A 19,916-nucleotide genomic window follows, 5' to 3' on the forward strand; every position below is an offset into this window, starting at 1 on the left:
ATCCATTCGACGGGACTAACAAAGGCGCGTGTCTCCTCCCTTCGTCATTTATGTTAATCGCCGTTTTGCCAATTACACACGATTGACCGATCGTCGCGACCTTCCATTCCGCTACTCTATTCATAGGATGTATCGTAGGTGCAAGGCCTCGACGGCCCCGCCGGGCTGGAAAAACTCGCCCTCTCGGAGCGGAGGACGCGCGTAAAGATGCATGCGGGCAGGCAAGCAAGCAAGCAGGCAGGCAGGCAGGCAGGCAGGCAGGCAGGCAGGCAGGCAGGCAGACGCGTGTCCGTTTCATTCCCGACGACGTCCACGTCGTCGTTATTATTATCATCGCGTTTTGCATCATCACCATCATCAGCGCTGCCACCTCCGTCATTTACTCTCGCTCTCGCGCATGCATAATGCGTGCCGGCGCGCTACGGCTCCAGGCGCTTATCACGACTCTCCCCTGTTTATTCATCGGTATTCCGGCAAAGACCACGCCGACGATCGTAATCGCAGCCGTCGTCGAGGCCGCCGAGGCCGTTGCTGGTACATACCGCACGTAACGCGCTCGGAAACTGCTCAGGAAGTATCGCCGCGTATCGGAATGTTAATCTCTCACAGATCAATTGACGCGATCGACGTGGTTGCGATCGCGCGTTAGTTCTCATTGCGAAATCAGGACATCGTCAAGGAAACACTGTATCTCGCATGAGCAAATTTAAGCGAACCTTTGACACGTAATTTATCATATTGGCTACTCTAAAAGTATCGGTTACTCAGAGTATCGAACGCCAATGTGAACGTATTGAAAGTATATTTTTATATGAATTTTTTAAATTCACATTAAAAGGAGGAAACAAAAAATTAAATAGTTTTCTGAAAGTACTAAATCTTTTTATATTATAAAGAGAAGCTCCAAAGAGATTAAATAAATGATATGTTAAGAAAGATGTTAAGGAAAGATATATCTCTATTAGGTGTACAGTGATAATGAGACCGTAGTTATTCTGTCGTTGTCTTGTGCCATCCAAATAGTGAATCCGTGTGGATATCATATTTTTTTTTAGTTTAATGTTAGTGATGAGTTAAAGGGCATTGCGTTTCCGGCGATCGGCGTGGATTTCACGATTCTCTCTTTCTCTCGCATGCGCAATATACTGTGTACGTTGAAACTTTCAATACGCAATATAATAACATATCACGGCGCGGCCATGTATATAGATGTGTGTATCCATCGCGTATAAACTCTTAAATGACTCACAATGAATAGCCCATATCGCGAAATCATCTGCATAGTACAAGCACGGTGCACTTCCCTGGTACTCTCCATATATACGAGCAACAATATCCCGTGTGCTTTCCATAACGAGTCGCGGTGCGTACCGACGACGACGACGACGACGACGACGACGACGACGACGACGACGACGACGACGACGACGACGACGACGACGAGGACGAGGACGAGGACGAAGAAGAGGTCGAGTGATGCTGAAGATAAAGAAAAAGCTGAGGTCTCCGCTATAGAAAGGGAGGAGGGAAGAGGAAGGGCCTAAGGGCATTGTGACCCACGCATCGCCCTGCTAACTCTTATACTGTTCGTGGCCTTCCTCCTCGCCGCGTTCTTTTCCTTCCTCCTCATCCTCCTTCTCTTCTTCTTTGCCTTCTTCGTCCGCGGGGAATGCGTTATGCGCGGAGAGCTACTCCCTTGCTCTTCTGTGACTCGGCGTGGGCCGCCGAGATTGGGCTAGGTCGCTTACGTACCTAAGTGCGTACGCATGCACGCGTGCACGAATATACGTGCGTGCATGCGTGCGTGCGTACGTGTCATGTGGCACGAAGCGTGCGCTAACGCGCGCGTGTATCCCCGGCGCATAACTCTGCAACATTAAACCGCTCGCCGTAGGTCACCGTAGATTACGCATAAATTCCGAGGGATGCGATTTACGACGTTAACTGGCATCCCGCCCTCCCCTTTGCCCACCATCCAACTCCTTTCCAGATTTTCTTCCCGCCATCTGCGCGCGAACGGCGGCTGCTGCCTCCGCCACCGCCGCCGTCGTTGTCGCCGCCAGTAGGCAAAGAAAATCGGTCACGAGCGAATCAAGTTTCTTCCTTGTCTTCTCGCTCTTTTACGTTTGACGCGTATTTCTTACTACAGTGGTACAATGACTTTCCCACTCGATTGAACATTCACGAAGGGAAGTAGTCTCCTGTTTTAGTCTCCTCTTCATCTCGCAATCGAAAGATGCCAATTGTTATAATAAGAATATAAATGATGTATGAGTTAAGTATCTAATACGCAATTTCTAACATTTAAACGTAGGAAACGACGAAAAAATTTTACAGAATGTATTTCTGTCAGGTTTATGATTTTTTTTTATTTTTTGCATTAGATAAAACATACAATGTATGCAACAAAAAATCAAACTTTTTTAAATTAAAAACATTAAATTATATTTGCATTCATAGTCACTAATATAAAATAGGGGTATATAGTAAGTTATTCGTTGTAGAAAAGTATTAAATTTAAATTTGAATGAAACGTATAGAATTATACATCATTTATATTGTGAGAAACTTAATAGCTATCCAAGTTGGAGCAAAACGGAGAGATATTCAAATTTGGAGATTATCCTGCCTCTAATTGGTATCATAACATTTTATATCGTGTTGATTCAGTTGTAAGGGAATAATAGGATGGAGACGAAATAGTAGCCTACGTCGGTATAATGTCGGAGATGCAAGAAGTATAATAGGGAATCCTGGCGATGTATAAAAGGGCTTTACGGTAAGATCTGTAACGCGCAAAGCCGCAAAATAAACGAACGGGTACGTAATTGGTATTGAAACCCCTGTCGTATCGGGACCACGATAGTGGTTTGCCAATGCACGCGCGCGTGCAACTGTAATAGTGGCCAAACATACTGAGGAAGAGAGGAGACCCGCGGCAGCGGAGCAAGCCAAGTTGGAAATAACCGCGGTGAGAAAAGCGAAAGGAACGAGAAAAGAGGGAGAGGACGCACCGCAAGAAACATCCACCTTGAATATTGCCGGCGGAGGACGGGATGTGGTTTGACCAGGAATGCGCATCTGGAGGAGATCACGCTACCATGCGTTAAAAGGAATCCGTTACGATTTTTATCCCTGCCACCCGTCCGCTCCAATTTCCCTCTGTTCCAGTGCGATGGGATCTATGAAATGGGAAATATCGAAGATATTGATTTAGAAAGAAGATCTCACGATGCTTTTAAGGAATCTTCCTAGAACACTTATGAACAGTTAGTTCAAATTGATGAGATTCCAGTTGAAGTAATTTTCAATCAATATTTATATAAATAATATAAATTGAAATATATAGTATGAAGGAATAAATAACAAATAGGCTAAGCTGGCCTATTAATTAATCAATTGAGGAATAATTTTATGAATTTAGTTTTGATCAAATAATTTATAAATATTACGAAACTTTTCTCTCTAGAAAATCGCGGATTCTTTTATAATATAACATTTTATATAGCCTATGGCGTCTATTTCGTTGAGGAATTTATTTTATACTGTGCAGATTGTGTAAGTTTTATTCACATAAAACATTCTTTTTTTTAGAAATCTCCGCGTAACTCTTACGTAATGAGGTTTTATATCTAGATTTTGCATTTCATCTGATTTTATATATATATATATATCTGATTATAATAGGTCTGTTTGTGTCGTTTGCACTTTTTGCACTCGGTATCTTCGTTGTCTCTCTCTCTCTCTCTCTTTTATGTTTAAATATATATTTATCTTGTTTTAAGCGTAAAAATTTTTGAGGATTTCAAGCAACACGAATCTATTATTTCTCTCATGATTTCTTTCACTTTCAACAGGATAAAATATAATCCTAATATCTGATAAAGTTCCATTATTTTATTCTCTATTTAATTTTTATTTTTTTCTTATCAACTTATTAAAAGATAAAATAGGAAATAAAATAGAATAAGTTTTTAAACATTAATCTCTTTTTACTTTTTTAAAATATTTAAACTTTTAAGTTTTAAAGTCTTTGTGCTTATGTTTAAAGATACATAGAAAATTAATTACGTATAAACATAAAATACAAATTTAGTCATAAAATTAAACGATTAGTCCTCTAAGTCTAAATATATTAGAATTTTTGCTTTACTGATATTTAGAAATACAAAGGAGAAGATAAGTTTCCGTTTTGCGATTTCTCAGAAAGTTCTGAACTTTATTCTTCTTTTTCGATCTTGCACAGTCTTGTGTTCACAAAGAAAGAATTGATCAATCACATTAATTAGTGAGCCGAATTGTTCAAATGCGATTAAGTTAAATTTCTCTCTCTCCGAGATCTCGACTCGATTTTTAGCATTGTAGATAGAAGGCTTAATGCCATTGCGAGCTTTGAGATACAAAGGTAAACAGGCTGCGAGAGATTGGATGGATACTCGATGGAAGGTATTGGATGTATGCTTTCGCTCTCGACGACCACTATCGTGGTCATTAATAATCAACAGTAGGCTTTGAGAAAGGAGGATGCATTCTCTCTTTCTCTCTCTTCTCATGTTTTACTTTAGAACGTATAATTCATAATTGTATTTACCACAAGATTTTACTGATATAATCTAACAATTAAACTCGTACAAATAAAATTTATTATTTTGAAAAGTTAAATTAATAAGTTGCTCCCAAAAAAAAATATTTTATGTCTACACAATTTACTTTAGCGATATTTTTATTCTAAGAAGCATTCTTAATATATTTTAAAACATTGATCGGAATGATGGAAACTTTTCTTAGTGATTGTTAGTATATCTTCCAACATTATTTCTTAATGTTCTGCTTTTTAAAATTTTTGTTGCTTATACACTATTTTTAATATAGTGTATATAGAGATATTTTATCAATTCATTATTGAAATAAGTACATGGAATGTAAAACGCGGAGAGATAAAAACTCAACTGCATATCCTGTTGCACTTTCTGCCTATTATCAAGTTAGGAAAAAAGAAAAGGATTACGAACTTAAACCACATACTTCTTCACGTTCCGATGTCAATTCGCTTATTTGAGTGCGAACCGATGTCGGAACGCCCATAGATGGGTGATGTTTTCTCTTCAGCGCGGCCGGCGTGATGCTTGCATGCATGCGTCCGCGCACTCTCCGTTTCGCCTTCGGGAATAATTATAATTGATGAAATGACACTGCGAGCCGGACAACAGGGACTTTATCGAGCGCTCGCGATCGCCTCGGGAGACACGAAAGAACGCACGCGTATGCGATACGCACGGAGCTCGCAGTGACTTCTAACGAGAACGACCGCCCCGGTAGGTGCCTCGGCGACGTCGATGAATATTAATTATTCCGATCGTGACGAGATGCCCTGCATACCCGCGCTGTTTCTCACACAACTGGTCGCTCGGCTGCTCGACTGCTGCCGATTACGACAGCCTATTTGCAAGTTCGCGCGCGGCCTCTATCTTCGTCTAAAGACTCTCTCTTCCCGTTCGTCTTCCGGACACGTAATACACGCGTATAGTAATTATCTCTGACAAAATCTCCTTACTTCAAAACGTATCGTGATATTTTTTGTATCACGTTGGTGATACTAATAAGATCATTAATTAAAAAGTATAATATATTGAAAGAAAAGAGTTTGGCAATAATAATCAAGCCTAGATGACAGTCACCGAGCTTCAGTGAAATAGTTCCAATTAATATAATCAAATGTTTTGTTTGATTATATTAATCAAACATTTATTGAAATTATTTCACCAATTGATTATCAATATCTTTATTTTTTTTTTTTTTAGTGTATCTTAAACGACAATTTTACATGATTCATACATATTTTAAATAATTCGTCTATAAAATATGTATTAAGTGAATATATGCACTCTTACTGAAGATTCTTCTCAGATTATTAAAAATTATGTCTGCCAAAGCGCTGTCGAGATCCTCTTTCCAGCAGGCATAATAAACATCTCTTTTCCCTCTTATCTTGTATTTGCTTTGACAGACGGTATCCTAATTCGCGCGGTCGTATCTCGCTTGAATTGCTCGGCGCTACTCGCAGGTATGGAGCGAATAGGTAATAGAGCCGCAGTTAGTTGCGAGAAGGACCGTATCTCCTCGGTATCTCTTTCCCCTTGCCGGTCTCGCCTGATGTCGACCGGTACACCCGGCGTCGTGTACACGACTGCAACTGGTGTGATACATACACACAGACATTTATATTGACCGGCCAGTATGTACTCCGGACTCGTTGCTTAGAGGATGTTCTATGCATAGTTACCGAGGGAAAGATGTATCTCTTCGTATCACCTGATGCAAACCAACCGGACGACCCCAAGAGCGAGGATTTTAACCCGACCTAGACCAGAGCATAAAGACGGACATGGACAACGAGGCAAGGGATAAGAGACAGAAAGAAAGGGGGAGCGGGAGAGAAAACCGACGCGCAATGCGGCAGGTAGAATCGTATCGGCAAATTGCGATCGGCGACCGCCTTGTCGGCGACTTCCCGCGGCAAGAATAATGCACCGCGCGAGAGACAGGGAGAAAAAGAGAGAGTGCAGGGTGGCGGAAGAGAAGGTGGAGATGAAGAGGCTATCTGCCGTTCCATAAGTGATACGAATATCCGGCATTGTTTAGGTCTCCGGGGCTCCAACTTATCTGCTTGCGATCGTTCTAGGAATTGCGTACGCGCGGCGCGTCCTCATTGATACCTACCACTGAAGCCGGCTCGCGCGCGTGGGCCGGACGATCTAGTTAAGGCTGCTCAATAGATGTGCTTGGGACATGCATTGCTGCCTTCGCAGATCGATACTCTTTGCAGACGTCGTCTCTATTGTGCAAACATATTCATAGGTATCGAATCCTCAGATTTAATAGTGGCATTAATTACAGGAAGCAGAAGACTTTCGCGTAAATAAATTTACACGAATGATTAAAAAGTATCAAACTCTTTTTCTCTCTTTAAATATAACAAGATTAAAATAAGCTTGGGCTTTTGTTTAGAAATGCTTAAATTTTAAAATACTTTCACAATTTTCTTTGTTTCACAAATTGTAGGAACGGTTATCGTTTCGCGTAAAGTCAGATTTTCGAAATTATGCGACGTTTAATTCTTCGAGACTTTAACGTGGCGAATGGTTTCAAGATATGCGAAGTATGCGTTTCAACTCGCGGCACGAAGTACATTCGATTTATGAGAGTCGAGAGGAAGGAGATTCGCGGCTAAATGACCGAAACTTATCTCAATTACCGCGAGATACCGTGGACCGTGCGAGCGAGTCTGTCTGCTGTGAAAGCCGCGCTGGTGCTTTCGCACGGGATGACTCCGTTAATGGTACAACTATTTCGAGAACCTCGCGATCTCACGGCTAAACCTTCTTAACCCCTTATCTATCTCACCCAGAGTCTCGTTCAGACCGCCGCAAACTTCCCGGCAGCTCTGGATTCTGTTCGCGAAGAGTCGCTTCAAGAGTGACTTCCCTTTTGTCTGTTTTGTGTGTGTGTGCGTGTGTGCGTGTGTGCGTGCGTGCGTGCGTGTATCTCTTTCTCTCTTTTTCTTTCTCTCTCAACGGATAGCCTGAGCACCGTTGTGTTATTGTTATTGCGGTGTGCACGTGTCGGTGTATACGCGATGCACATGACCGCCGTCCGTGTAATGGCCTGTGAGAAACCATCGTTGTGCTACGGAGATACAACGCGAGTAGGAGAAGAGTGGTGCCTCTTCTTCCCGCATGGTGTGGTATCCACTGCCGTCGTCTCTCCGAACGGGCTTCTCTGAAAAAGACGTCAAGAGAGACGTCTATCCCCGGCAGGCACGCAGGGTCTCCTCCACCGCGTCTTCTCCTTTCGCTTTTAATCTGCATTGCCTCTACCCCACCTACCGGAAAAGGTAGCCGATCATTCGCGATACTCCTTGCCGATCTTCGTTCTCTCGCTTGGTAGAATTTAGATTTTCATCAAAGCAATATTTGTTTTGGTTCAGAAGTTGGAAGATGTTCGGTGTCATTCTGATAAATTTTTCACATTTATATTTGTATGCAGGCAAGATAATACACTGCATTTTTATATAATTTTTCTTACATTTTGTAGAACAGATTTACTTACAGAACAAATTCTGATATTAATTCTGATATCAATAAATTAATAAATTTTGATGTTAGTTATATTATCTTTACATTTATTATATCAATTTTATTATTTTTTTTTAATTTAATCGTAGAGCGTTAAATTTCTATGTAAATTAAATTAGATAGAGAATGAATGACACTGAATTTTAGATACGAGGAGTCATGCGTGGATTAATGCGCTTTTATTTCAATATTTTTTCGAAAAGAAACATATATCGTTGCAATGGATTATCTCATTCTCGTTCATTCATCCGCACGCGCACGATGCAGACGAAGGAAACCGAATATTCAGCAAAATTAGGTACTAAAGATAATCAGTACAGAGATCGCTTCATTAGCTAATGCACTCGCCAGCGTCTTTATGAGCGTGAGTAAAGCATCATTATTGTGAAATTAGGCTGTTAAAAGTGAGTGGAGGTGAGTGAATGAAATCGTGCGAGGGTACTAATGAGAACCGCGATACTTACAGAGTATTCGTATCTCTTTCGGCAACAAACTTTACTTTTGTAATATGCCAGGTGACTCTCTTATATGTCGTCTCATTAGCATCAATTTGACTAGCGTCTCTTGGTTTGGCTCCATTAAGTTCTTCTATCTTTTTCTTTGTCGAGTTTGTTACAAATAATATATAAAATTTATTCATATATTTAATTTTGCATTTTTTCTCACGTATGTTATAATAATTAAAATTATCGGTATCGAGGAAGCGATGTTTGTTTCCGATTTACATATTGCGCAACGAGTAAAATTTAATTGTACAAACTGTAATTGACTTTGATCAATTAATTTAACGGTTACCTATAAACGTGATCGTGTACATGTGTGTATATATGTGTGTGTATCGCAATTTTAATGCAACACAGTATTGAATTAATCGCGGGTAATCTAACTCTTTTTTAATTACATTAACGTAGTCCACAATTATGGCTTGGAAACTGTTAATTAAATAACATAAATTCATTACTTTGCTATATTACGAAATGGCTCGATTGAAAAGACGAAAAATTTAATTGTGCTTATACAGAAAGAAAAGAGATAAAGAAAAATTTTACGCTTTGATCCAAAAATAAAAAAATCAAAGAATCGATTTGTATTATACACACAAACCCTTGGAATTCAATTCTTATTCTCGCACTGATCCCCCTCGCCCCCTTCAATTATCATATCGTACCGTTATTCGTGATGGCTCTCTTGTTCCCCTTTTTCATCTCGTTGTGAATTACTCAACAAGAGCCTTTACAAGATTTATTAGTACTCCCGCCCGGCACGAACCGGTAGTAACCTCAGTCGAGAGGAACCAGATGCGATCGGGACAGAGCGGCGTGAGTCGCCGCGAGTGCTGCATCTCGCGATGAATGTTACCGTCGGCCACTGGGAGACACCTCGGCGATCACCCGGAACGAAGTCGTTTATTTGCCGAATGACACAGCGACCGTCGGCCGCTGATATTTTTTTTCCCCCGAGATATTTAAAGGAAAATAGCCGCGGGCGATCCCCCTCCCCGGCTCGAATCCTGGGCTAAAATCGCACCGGTTGAACGACGCGGAATTTCTCGATCGGACCCTTTTCTCGCTCGAAAACGCGAGGGCCGGGCGATCGAGATTGAGGAATCCGCGCTCGCCAAGTACTCAAAGTACTCGAAGGCATGGAGCGGCGCGCGCGGAGGGCCTCCAATTGCTTCCTGGTCTCTCGACATAACAGCGCACGGTCTCTCGTTCCCCGTCGCCCCGCGCCTCGGGACGATAATTCCGGATTAACGACAGGACGTCGGTATCGATTGTTTATCGTGTGAAAGACCGTCCGTGAACGATCGTCCATTACGCCGCCCGCCATGCTGCACGCCGCGCCGCGCCGATCAGCGCGAACAGCGGAATAGAGAGACTCGAACCGCAGCCCTCGATATCTGCCCTCGATAATCTCCCCGCAATGAAGAAGGTTCTCCTCCGGTTCGGAAACTCGCGGAATATCGGCTACGAGCGTAAAGCCTCCTCACCGGGTGGGATAACGACCGACAAAATGTCGTGGTTAGCGAGACTTGGAAAATGATCTCGTTGAATCGGTATATGATACGGGCACTTTCTTCTCCTTTTTTGTTAAAAATGCAATATTAATGCTTGCGCGAACGGCGCTTGGAGAAAATCGATAAAATCGTTTTCCTCGTCTGGATAATAAACTCCGGAAAGATCCTCGAACGGTTGCTATAGCGTGCGCGGATGAATAATGTATCTGTCGTCGCCGACGAGTGAAGACGGCCGGAATAAATCCTCGGTTGGGTATCCTCCGCGACTCCCTGAAAGGAGTTTCGCGGGAAGGACAATGGATAAAGGTTTTCTGCGCGTCTAGTAATGGCGGGGTGGAAACGCGTAGCGAGAATCGTAACTGTGGCCGCGTCAGGAGAAAGACGGAGGGAGTCCTAGAAGAAGAAAGAGGAAAGGGTAGTGATAGAGCATAGGGAAAGGGAGAGGCCTCGGCTTCGGCAGACCACAATAAATAGCTATGATATCGTGTTGCGAGTAATTGAACGGGGCTTCATCCGTGGTACATTAACTATTGAAAACGTGCCGCGGATCACACGCGGTGGGACGAAAGGGGCGATGGATCAAAGGAGGAGAAATGAAGGGGGGAGGGAGGGCAAATAGAGGAGGCGCGCGAGGACGATGGTTGTATTATATTCGCGTGCGTCCGTTGTTGCATCCAGAGGTCAGCAGGTTCGTGTTAGGATGTGCGTATCGAAGGTGGTGCTATGGTGGATGCATCAATGGATGTCCGCTCATCAGTACAAATGATCGCTGTATATCTTTTCTTATTTCTATGATATAAAGTGATACGCGTGTACTTTTTTCAAACTTCAAGATATAATGTGTCAATTATTATCTATACACTCTAAAGCGCTTATCTATTAGGGATTTATTGTGGCTGATCTTGTTATCTTGCAATGGTGTTATTTATTTGAAAATTTTTTTGTAATTAAATGATACTTAGAAATATTAAAATGTTACGTAGTTGAAAGATAATTGTATTATACAATATCCAATAAATATACTCTTTGTCGAAGATTAAAGCGATTTTTTGATTTGAGGTGAACAATGATGCAAATAGATAAAATATATTTGCATCTCTTTATTCCTTTAATAGTTTGCTACTTAGAAAAACAGACGTAACTATTAAGAACGATGAAATATATTTCACGAAAATAGTAAAATGTTTAAGTAACAAAAAATGTGAAAAACACGGTATCAAATTTTAGTAGAGAAAATATCAGTCTGTTCGTCAAATGTTCGTTACCAATCGCGTTTCGCGCGAAATATCTCCAATCAGCAAAGAAATTGGCTTATCTAACAATAATCTTTAACCGGTCATTCACTGGTGCATTTACTCTAACCCGCGACCGAGCACCCCACGGGCGGCGTGTAATGACTGATCCCGAGCCCTTGATGCTCGGTTACGTGAGGGCAATATCGTATTGTTGTTTGTTGGGTTAGATACCTTTTTGCTTCCTCTCCTCCCTCTCCACTCTTAGATCAAGTGCCCGCGCGTACCTTGGCCGCGATAGCGCGCGGTATAGGTATACTGTGCTCCGTTCATTGTTGCCGCTCTAGCCGCAGATAGATCATTCTATTATCGAGATAGCGACGCGGCGAGGGCCCCGCGTGCACGTGAATACACTGCCGCATGGACACGCGCGCGATTTATTCGCGTACGACGTCCACGACTTTTGGCATCGCGCGGACGTTTAATTAGCTATCCACGAGCATACTGGGTCTCATTTCATAAAACTAGAAACTTGTAGTACACTAGACAAATGTACAGAGAATATGACATGATGTTTATGTGTGCGTTTTTATAAAAATAATCGAGTTGGAGAACGAGACACCTGTCTCTAATTTTTTTCAATTTTTTTTAATATTCAAAAAACTGCGTAATGACGTTAAAAAAATACAATCACGACTAAATGATTATATACGACTTTTCTGAAAGAAGTTTTAAAGTATGAGTAGATTCATATTTTTTTTGCATATTCCGAGTATATCACATCGATCGGATACCTTGCGTCATCAAGGGGGTGAAAAATCGCAACACAGTGCCTGACTCAGCGATGCATGCAACCGTTAGATTCCGCTGATCCTCTCTCGCTCTCGTCGATAATCAGCTCTCGGTCGGCTCTCGCTGCGAGCGGCAGACAGTGTTCGCGCCGTTGCAAACAAATGTCACGTATGAGGAAGATGTCCGTTTAGGATCATCGTCTAGGATCTTTCCAGAATTGGCACTCCACGAGTAACATGAGCGCTCGTTGAGATGAGATCTGCGCTGTGTACAAGGGAGGTAGAACGATACTTTGAAGGAGTTCCTCAACTCGTTTTCCTGGAACCTCGACGCTTGTCGTAAACGATCTTCTCGTCTATGCGACTCGTGAAAAATGCGCGATAGCTTTTATAAGTGGCGGATTCGCGCATGTTAAGCCGTGTCGCGTGAGAGAACAGCGAGTCTATTTCTACGCGAACTATCGATCATCGTTATACTTACAAGAATTCGACTCATTCGTGCTTTGAGATAAAAATACTTATTATAATTCGGTTATTAATCTATAACTGAATCTATAACTGAAATTTTAATTATTTGTTATGTACATATTAAATGTATTTCTAATTCACTAAAAAAATCGAAGAAAGCTTAATTAGAAATATTAAATTAGAATATTAGAGATATTACGATAGAATTCTAAACATGTGTTTTGGCGTTGATTGTGAGTGACTCATTTAGTACAGTTCAATCTTCCAATTGTCTCATTCGACAGTTATCATTCGATCGATGTTTAAAAAAAAAAGTACATGAGCGAGAAAGATATGATAGCGATGAAGAAAGATACTGTCCGTATTACACAAGCACGAGAATTCGTGTAACGATCTCTATCTCTCTCTTTCTCTCTCTCTCTCTCTCTCTCTCTCTCTTTTGATTACTCCTATAACGCCGAGAGGGAAATTTCCCTCTCGGTGGCATGAATACTCATCCTTTCGGCTGTTTCCCGATGGTGCAATCGGTAGACGAAGAGGTGTTGCGAGGAGTTCGATTGAATTGGTCTCCAACGCGGATTGCTCCGACCGCACGGTTTGGAATCACGGTTTTTGCCGGACTGTGAGAAACCGTTAAACTTTCCTTCCACTCGCTTCTAAATCCCGTAATCAGCGCAAAGGAGCGAAATTCTTATTGAGATTCAAAGCGCTGATTCCCGGTGTCTTCCCCTCGCCGTAATTAAACCCCCTCTTAATAGTCGCGCTCGTAGAATTTGCATCCGGCTCTCGCGATGAATTTCTTACAATCGTTTCATCATTGCAAATACTTTTTGTCATTTTGGAGCTTAAGAAACTTCTTGGATTGAGAGAGAATTTGAAATCAGAAATAATGAAGTCAGAAATATGTAGATGTATTTATTAATAATTATTAATTTGTTTTTATAGATTAATTTTTATTTTCTGATCTTAATACATTTTAATTTTATCCATCTTAATAAAAAAAGATCGGTAAAAGTCGATTTACTTTTTTCAGAGTCAATGAGGAAAAATTTAATATTTATCAAATTTTAACAATAATTTATAGCTTTTTTATTTGATTTATCGTCAGATTTACTTCGTGTGATTTAACATGTCGCGTGAATCATTTAAGTATAATAATTTTGGTGGGAGGGGGGCTTTGGCGCATTGTAGATCTCTTCTAGATCGCTGGTTCTATTCGAGCGAGGCGCATACATCGTATGCCTGGTCGTTAGAGGTCTCCAACCTTAACTAACTGCGTTCCTTATCTAAATGGCAATAATAATTGGCTGCGAAGCATATCCCGTATCGATACGACTGCGGTCGACGTACAGTGCACTGCCATGGGAACAATGCGCCGTCTGACTTACGACGTGCTTAGTAGAGTGGTGGAGGCGGCGGCCTATAGACGTAACGCGCGAACGAAGATGATAGGCGCGAGGAATGCGTTTCCGAGACGAAAAAGGGATAACTCGAAATTATCCCGGAGCTTTTTAATCAGTAATCGCGCCCACAGCCGCTAGATCTTCGCGCGAGCTGCATTCCTAAATGTCAATAGGCACGATCGATGAGGAACGCTCGGTATGATTTTACAAAGTTGTCGATCATAGTGTAATTAACGTTTATACGGTGTTCACGTTACAAATATAGTTTAAAAAATTGCATTTATTATTAATTACGTTTATTTCAATAAAATTTTCGTGTCCGTGTTTCGAAATTTTATGCAACTTTATTTTTATTAAACAGATAGTTGTTTATTATATTTTTATTTAAAACTTTACGGAAAAAGAATAATTTCGCTGAAATACAGATCTGAAAATAATTATGTTGAACATTAAAAAAATTGTATCGGATGTTTAAAGTGGTTGCTAGAATGTCAAAACTATTTAATAGCAACATTATTATGTTTGGGCGTTTTATATAATTATTTTAATGGCTCAACGTAAAATTATTTTTTGATCGGTATCTAGCTCAATTTTTAAATGCTGCAGTAAAATTGTTCTTTCTGTGTTTGTATATATTTTAAAGATTTTTGAATATATAAATTTTGAGTATAACAATTTAACATATATTGTGCAAAATCATTGAAATTACCTAATTTTTTTATCTTAATTATTATAGAATTTCCTTAATTGTATATAATTATTTCAAAATGAATAAAACGCGCTGAATTTGTAACAGATTCATAACGGAATGTCCAAAAAAGAAAAGAATCTGTGATTTTTTAATTTCTAATACGTTTTACCATTCAATTATAAAGAATCTCATTAACCCGATAAATTGCATACAGATAGGAAGCAAGCCGATGATTAAACCAACAATAACGAGAATAATAATCATAATTACGTGAGAAATAATTTGAGATTTCCGCGTTCAGAACGCCGTCAACAGCAAGAATGCATGTCTCGCTCTCAATGACTGCTATTGAATGAGTCTGAAAGCGGACTATCGGCCTTCTAATAGTACCTTAATTAGTAAAACAAGCTACGTAACAGCTGTGCTAATTGCAGAATAGGCGAACGTAACAATAGCATTATTTTGCGATCACGCTACGTTAAGTAATCGAAGAAAATATTACGTAGGTGAGCTAATTCTTTCTTCCTTGTAATACATTTAACAACTTATCGTGATAAAAGAAACAAATGTTATATCACTAATTATGTATATCGATACGGCAATCTTTGTTATCTGTTCTTAATCTTTCTAAGTACATATATCTTAATAATGCTTTAATTTTAGTAACGATAAGGGCGTTAGAATATTTTGACGTAAACAGAAGCGCACGAGCAAATGGAATACTATGGATATTCAATTAAATAACTCACAGGCAGAAAAAGCAAAGTTGGTCAAGAGCAGGCGCATGCACAAGAACTATACTCGCCAATCATAAATCAACAATTTTTCTTGCTACGAGATCGAGGCTCTCTAGAGCCTGTAATTCGGAATTTATAATCCGTTAGAGTAAGATCGTTAAGTTGGTTTAAATCCTCCGAGCTGAAAAAGGCGGACGACGCATGCGGCTCGCGAGCGCAATTCGTGATACTCGCTCGCTCGTACAATTGCGTAACCGTGCAGCGCGCCAATTGCGCCGTATAAACGTCCGCCAACTCGCGACCGGGCAATTACGCCACTAATTCTAAAACGAAGTACAGGCGTGTTCGCGGGCGTAGCGATCATTACATATTACAAGCGAGGGTAGTAATTAGACTGGCCATTAAAAGACGAGCGCGCCGTCGTAAATGCGAGGACCATTCTGTCGGACCGCGGGCTATTTTATCGCGTGCGATTACGTGACGGGGATAACTAGCTTCGCTACGTGTATATCTGTGCCTTGAGAAAGAGAGACGACGAGACGGGATGATCCACGGTAGCGACGTTCCGCACGCCATCATTCGGTCGTTTGCAATTGGGCCCGGGGCCCTAAAGTGGGGAATGAAATAAACGGTTGCATTAGGGCGCGTTAGAAACGGGCATAGCATAATGAGAGATAGAGAGAAAGAGAGAGAGAGAGAAAGAACAATAAAATTTGAAGACTCTTTTCTAATAAAAGATTATTTTATCTCCTCTAAAATGATTTCTTGAAAATGCTTCTAAAACATAGTGTAAAAAAATTTAATAACTCGTGAGATAAATTTATGGTATTAACGTAAAATATCTTTTTTAAGAACATAAAAAAATATCTTAAAATATCTTTTTCAAATTGAAACATCTGTTAAATTGTATTACATTAAAAAATATGTCTTATTTCATATGTTATACATCAGAATAATTTAAATTATGTCGCGTATTTATTTAAAATTACTATAAAACAGGATCATAAGTCTGCAGCTTTTAAATTTCAATGACTTTCAACTGATACAGAGCAAAACATCCTTAACGCGTTTTCTTTGCACATGTTTGGTTTTAATGAATTCCATCTCTCTTTATTAATTCTATCGCAGCGCATAATTTTGCTACGATAGAAAGAAAATCGTATTTGCAACGTAGATATCGTCATCGGGGCATAGTCGAAGTAGCTGCTTAAGCGAGAAACCGATCGCTCCTTCGATCTTGCATAAATGAGAGAGAAAGAGAGATGTCCACGTCTTCCGCTCTCTCATCTCCGCCTCGTCTCACCATCTTACGTCTTACGAGCGCGAGCGCGAGGATAATTGAGTTCGGCGAGCGCGGGCACCGACAAAGTAAACCGTGAAGCATCGCGCGCCGCGCCGATCGGCCAGGCGACGTCCCGTAGCCGTTGTCTCGTAAAGATTACACGGTGCACGGGTTTCCATAAATATTCATGCTTCCATAATTGCCCCTACCCCTACGTCGCGCACCCTGCCGCCTCGCGAATAAACGACCGCGCAATGAGATTCAGATTTACTACCGCTCGCTCTTCGCGTCGCGTCGCGTCGTGCGCTTGCTGCCCGGCATCGCGAACCGATTCGCAGGCGATCGGCGCGAGGAGACGGGGCGGCGAGCAACGAGCGACGTCGCAAATTCGATTGCAAATTCGATGGATTCGATGGAAGCGGACGTTGGCCGCTTTCGTGGGATCGTTGACCCGCGTGCGACGGTTTATGAGCGCCGTACTTGGAAATCTGAAAAGAATCATCTGGAGAGTAATGCGATAAAAAAAGCCATTTACCGGAAATTTTATTCGAGTGAAAAATTTGTTGACACAAAAAATTTTTAAATAGTGGTAGATAATTGCTATATTAAAATATAATTGCTATATAAAAATTAATTTTAAAATAGTATTAAATTTAATAATATATTAAAAACTTGTACATGTGTAAGAAGCTAAACTCATGCAAAATTTCCAAATTACGTAATTTTCTATTTTTTAACTATAACCAAAATTTTGTGTCATTTTTTCTTATTTTATTATAATTATTGTATTATAGTTGTACATTATTTTTTCGATCCACAATAAGGATCAGATTCTCAGTTTCGAGATTTCCACGCTCGGCGAAGCGCTAGCTCCATTTGCTCGGTGTTTCGCGACATTCGCAACCGCGTGCTCGGTCGCCTTCGTCGATGCAACGCGAGCGAACGGCATTTGGATTGCAGTTGGGCGGCGAGACGGCGCCGAAGGAAAAAGAAAGAATCGAACTGGTCTGCGGTTCTCTTCTCGCGTACTGCGTGCGGCAACTAGGGTTTCCTCGAGACAGGTCAGTTACACCGCGAAAACGTACACCGTAGTCGTCGTCGCACAACGGCGATATTGGGCGTTGAACCGCAGGAATCAGCGTCCGCGGCTTTACGAGAAGAAGGGGTGCGATGCCGTTGCGTCACGAAGAAGGAAAGAGTGCCGGCGCTGCAGCGCACTCGGCGCTCCGGTCGAGGAACAGCCTTTAGGAAGTGCGAAGGAGCACCGACGCTCTGCCCCCCGACTACCTGTAACCACCTGTAACTACCCATAATAACCAGTAATAACCTGTTTTTCACGCAGCACTTTCACGTTCGGATAAGACCGACTTTCGATGGATCGCGCGCCGGCCTACCGTTAGCGCGTGTTGCGCGAATTACTTCGCCTGCGACCGTGAGATCGATCGAGGACATGGAAATTAGAATATTTTCTTTTTTTTTGAACCATTAAATTTCCGTCTTTATTATTATTACATTTTTTCAGCGTTTTAAATTTGGGAGAAAAATCTTTTAAATCAAATGCGAACTAACCGAGGGAAATCAAGTTAAACAAACTTATGTTTAATTAAATTGAAAGAAACGTCTATTTATAATAGTAAATTAAAAAAAGGCGTGATTCAGTTTCGTACAAATTTTCTTTAATTATGAAATATTCACACGATGAGCTTAATGAATTTTTTTGAATATATTTGTAATATATATTTATAAACATTTTTGATATTTTTTTAGCTTGAAAATATTTAAAGATTAAGGACACAAAGCTAAAATTCCTGATTTTTTTTATTAACATTGCTTTTTTGAATTTTAATTTCTATACCTAATCATCTTTATATGAGAAAAAAAAATGAAATTATCGAGATGCAACGCCGTTATTTATTCGAGACGATAAAGTCTCGATTTTATGTTTTCAAACGACATCGTAGCGTGCAACTTGATATATTATACTTCCGTCATGATTTTTTGTACGTGCTTTCTCATTTTTCCTCCTTTCCAACGACACACGCGTAGAGTTTAATGTCCCATTAAACGTACGCAATACCGATCTACCCGAGGCGAATATTGATCGCGTACGCCAATAAAGCGAGATGCACTGAGAATTAATTGCACCCATTATGACCAGTCTTAAAATCATTTTTCTATTTCTGATTTGTAATGTTTATTACCGTGAGAGATACGAGCGTAATAAGGAGCGTGCTCATTGATTCGCGTGAAGAGATGAAGTTGAGAGAAAAATTCGTAGAGTTTTTCTTTAATTCTTCCAGTATTTTAATACACAAAGTTCAAATTAAAATAGATTAAATATAATAATTTACTATATGTCGTTTACAAGATGCGCTGCTTAATTATACTTGCTTCGTGCGCGCTTTTCCAAATATAAAACAAGTATAAAACAAGAGATTGATAAGTAAGATTAATATTAATACATTTTTTAAAATAAAAACTTAGCTTTCTGAAAATGAAGCTAATGTGATATATATCCTGGCCGTACAAGTCTGGATAAATATTCTCGTTCATGGCGAGTAGAGAATCCAGAGTGAGAATCCGACGCCTGTATTTCCGTTGACCGGCACCGATTAGCGGCAGTTAAGCAGGACGCGTAGATCAAGTCCGTCGGATGCGAGGCATCCTCGTTTCGCTAACCATCCTGGCGACTTTTCCTCGGCTGACGCAGGTACGGCTCCTCTTTCTCTCTCTCTGCCTACCAACTTACCTACCTACCTACCTACCTACCACCTACCTACCTACCTACCATTCTCAACTCTCTTTTTCGTCTTCCTCTTTCTTTCTTTGCTGAACTCTTCTCTCTCTCTCTCTCTTTTTCTATCTTACACCCCATTGCCTCTTTGAGTTCCGTGCCCGCCGCACAATTTGCGCTCACTGGCCTAATGCTTCCCGGCATTATGTTAATTCCTTCCATCGAGGGCTCCTCGAGATATTTGCGCAATTGAAGACTTCGCGGCGCGTGAAGACGCGCTCGTGACCGCCTTCCTTCGTTGCCCTCGCGCATCTCGTGCCTTTGCTTAATTGCTTCGGCACAGCACCGCTCATCAAAGTGTGGCAACCGCCCCACTCGTTTACGCCACCGTGCTAATTTACGAAAATTGTTCTGAGAAAATCCCTT

General features: G+C 40.8%; 1 protein-coding gene across 4 annotated transcripts in view; it reads right to left on the reverse strand.

Annotated features, from left to right (window-relative positions):
* The window catches only part of LOC105207588, a 113,663-nt gene that overhangs the window by 5,836 nt on the left and 87,911 nt on the right, over positions 1–19,916 (reverse strand). The gene's annotated exons all lie outside the window — the stretch shown is intronic.

Source organism: Solenopsis invicta, chromosome 14 (assembly GCF_016802725.1).
Source record: "Solenopsis invicta isolate M01_SB chromosome 14, UNIL_Sinv_3.0, whole genome shotgun sequence".
Lineage (NCBI taxonomy): Eukaryota > Metazoa > Arthropoda > Insecta > Hymenoptera > Formicidae > Solenopsis > Solenopsis invicta.